Genomic DNA, 3,647 nt, shown 5'->3' on the forward strand with positions numbered 1-3,647 from the left:
CATAGGTTGAATTTTCGTCAAGGCATTGCATCGTTTAATGAGATCACGTAATTCTTATGTTCAATATCATATCCAACAAATACCATTAAAACATAGGATGAGAAAAAAATTGCATGGTTCACGAAAAAAGCTCAATGAGATATTGGATCGCGTTATAGAGAAATATAAAAGAAAGTATATTGATACTGATCCATGTTTTGAAGATCCTACAACAACGCTAACTTCCCAAGTACTTATCTTGGATGAAGAATATGATAAGGGCAATGAAGAGATTTATAGTGTTGCTAAATTCAAACGTCCACAATCCCCTTATTCTGCAACTCTTGTCACCTTTACCTATATTGCTAAGAACTTAAGAGAAACTCGATAATGTAGTTTGAATCTAGTTCATTAATTTGAGATTTTTTGACGTTTCTACTACTCAAATCAATTTTGTCATGCCAAAGTCAAACTTTCATATGATTAGTTATGTTAAGTTTTTGGATTTTCTTATTTTAAGGCCTAAACAACTGAAGTTACAAAAGCACTCGAAGTATACTGTTCGTTGAGATGGACGCTTGCAATATTGCTAAACTCGAGGGCGAGTTTTGTCATGTAGCAAGTAAAATGATAAGGTTGGGTAAATAATTTGAGGATAAACCTCTCTTGGTTACCGCGAATCAAGCCTCTCTGGTTCACGAAGAACACAATCTAAGAACAAAGTTCCAATTTGATTAATAATTTGATAAACTCTTCATTACAGAGTCTTTCGCTTATAAATCTAGAAACAGTCTAACCTAGATAACATCTTACGGTAATAATCCCACCAGATGGTTACATCTAATTCATCCTTACAATTGATAAACGCACTCACTCTTTGAGTTAAATACTACCACCAACAACTTATACTAGATACTGACACTAATAGGATATGGTCACTCCAATACAATAGCGGGTACATGATGTTCCACTCCTCTTGAAAACATCCTTGTCCTCAAGGATGAAAGTCAATTGAATCATCTTGAGTGATAAGAGAGTTAACACTGACAACACATGGATATATAACTTGCCACATTACTGTTGGATGCTTTGTGGTATACTTAAGCATGTCAACACCAGTCCAGTCATCAACTGACCAACTAACTGCCAAGGAACAGGAACGTGACAACACCAGGTAGCAGCTCCTGCTGTATAAATAACATGGGGACCTGACATTTGTTTGCTCATTTCCCTGAGGTCGACAAGTGTTCTATCTTCATCATTTCCCTTCTGGTAGGCACCCAAAGAAATACCTCGTGCCTTCTCAGCCTTAATCTTATATATAGAGATGATGTAGCCTCTCCGCTACTGGTCTAGCTTCCAAAAGTTCACCAGGAGAAACATACTTGACGGTAAACCACAATTTACCCTTTAATTGCTCAAGAACTTGGATACATATTCTCACTACACCTGTGATTACTAGGAGAAAAACGGAAGTAACGAATTCCATGAAAATTGATCTTGTTGTCGTGCCATCAAAGGTCTCAACATGACCATAATTACACATAAGCATTCCACTGAGATGAGCATCACCATTTGTTGCACCCTTCCATTTCAGTAAGACCACCAACAATAGTGCAATTGGGAAATCGGATTCAACAGTTTTGAGATGATCTGCTCTCATTCTTAAGAGAACTTTTGCCCTGCTATAACTTGCCAAGTAGCTCGCTAATAATCCAGGAACATACCTGTTACCTCGATCAAACAACATTCGAATATATATCTTACATCTCCGCTCATATGGTGGAAATATGATATGTGCATATTTCCACCACAAGGAAACTAACAGCATTAGCTCATTTAGATCTGTATTCATTTCAACTTCCTCTAGAATAGTAAGAACTCCATAGAGAACATGTGCAAGTTTTCAATAATGCAAACATAACGCCCTTCTTAAAAGTCTGAAATCACTTCTGATTAACGAAGGAGGCATCATAAGAGGATGGTAATGGAATAATATAAAATTACCAGTTGAAGTCGTGTCCCCAGTCAGTTGGTGAAAGAGCGGATTTGCTGGCATATAATCTGTAAGAAATTGATCAAAACCAACACCACTATCACCATTTCCAAGTAACACAAATGCAAATGAATCCATAAATAATAATTTGAATCGATACCCATGTTTTAGAACAATCTCATTAAAAAAAATCTCCCATTGTAATCATCAATTAACCCTAACCCACCGATCCTCTTTCCTGGATCAAATACAGAACAAGTAGAAGCAAAATAAAGATAGAAATAAACATCTACATCCAAACTTCTAACAGTATCAACATCATCATTATTAGCTATTATACCCGCAATTGAAGCAGTAAACAATGAAGCTGGTAAGTACCATTCTTATTAACCCCTTCTTGAAAAAATTTCTTAAAAAATCTACCCAAAAATTTCAAACCCCCGATAAAATAAAAATCCAACTTAGAATTAACTTGCAATTTCTATTTTCCACGAACAAATATATTATGAGAAGAATTGAGAATAATGTTAAAATACTCACAAAATTCGATCTGATTTTTCCTTGTTATATCATCACGACAACTTTGATAATCGGTTTCCTTGTCAACAGCAGAAGAAATTGATTGAACTCTAGTTTTTGTAATCTCTGCAATTTGAGAAGTCAACTCATTATTTGAGTCATCCCCTTCTTCATCGAATAAAAACGAAGGAATCAACTCGTCTAGAGAATCATCTTCTTCTTCACCGACAGCAGGAGGAATCGATGTAGTACCCCGAATGAAAAGTATCAATATATACTTCTGCCTTGCTCTATCCATGAGCTTTCCAAACTTCTGAAGATAGTATTCTCGAGTTTGAGAATTATTCTCTTCAAAATGAAACCGATATAAGTCATAAAACTTATATAATTCCTGTCTTGCTTTATCTTCATTCTCCAAAGCTTTCAGCTGCAGTGGTGTAGCTTTCGGTAACTACATGGATCGAAACGGCTCTAGATACCAATTGTCATGTACCAAGTACAATGACAAGGTTGGGTAAATAATTTGAGGATGAATCTCTCTTGATTCTCGTGAATCAAGTCTCTCTGGTTCACGAAGAACACAGCCTAAAAACAAAGTTCTAATTTCAATTTGATAAAATCTTCATTACAGACTCTTCCGCTTATAAAGCTAGAAACAATCTAACCTAACATCTATCGGTTACAATCCCACCAGATTGTTACATCTAAGCCATCCTTACAATTGATACACGCACCCACTCTTTAAGTTAAATACTACCCCCAACAACTAATATTAGATACTGACACTAACAAGATATGGGCACTCCAATACAGTAGTGGGTGCATGACAAGTTTAAAATATGACGAGAATGATCCCTATTATGGAAAAACAAATTCGGGGTTCCTATGAATCAATTGATGGTTCGATTTTTTTTTTGTATAGAAAAAATAATTATATTAGCTAAGCAATATAATACAGAAGGTCTACAATTACACTTGTTGTTGCAAATGCTTTGACATGTGTTGTAGTATTCTGATCCTTGCTTCTTTAGCTACCGAATCTGCTGATGCATTGTGAACTGTGTTTATAAACCTTACCTTAGCTTGTGGTAATTTTCCTAGATCAGATAAAATTTCTTCTATAGTATTCTCTGCTGTCCAAGAAATATCTAAT

The 3,647-nt window shown here is 35.5% G+C and overlaps 1 long non-coding RNA gene across 1 annotated transcript; it reads right to left on the bottom strand.

The window, feature by feature from the left end:
- Positions 1-691: 691 nt before the first annotated feature.
- Positions 692-3,112, bottom strand: LOC113288827. The gene is made up of 2 exons (XR_003330720.1): positions 2,516-3,112; positions 692-2,043 (listed from the first exon to the last, which is right to left on the bottom strand). It is a non-coding gene; the product is annotated as an uncharacterized LOC113288827 (long non-coding RNA).
- Positions 3,113-3,647: the final 535 nt, after the last annotated feature.

Source organism: Papaver somniferum, chromosome 6 (assembly GCF_003573695.1).
Source record: "Papaver somniferum cultivar HN1 chromosome 6, ASM357369v1, whole genome shotgun sequence".
NCBI lineage: Eukaryota > Viridiplantae > Streptophyta > Magnoliopsida > Ranunculales > Papaveraceae > Papaver > Papaver somniferum.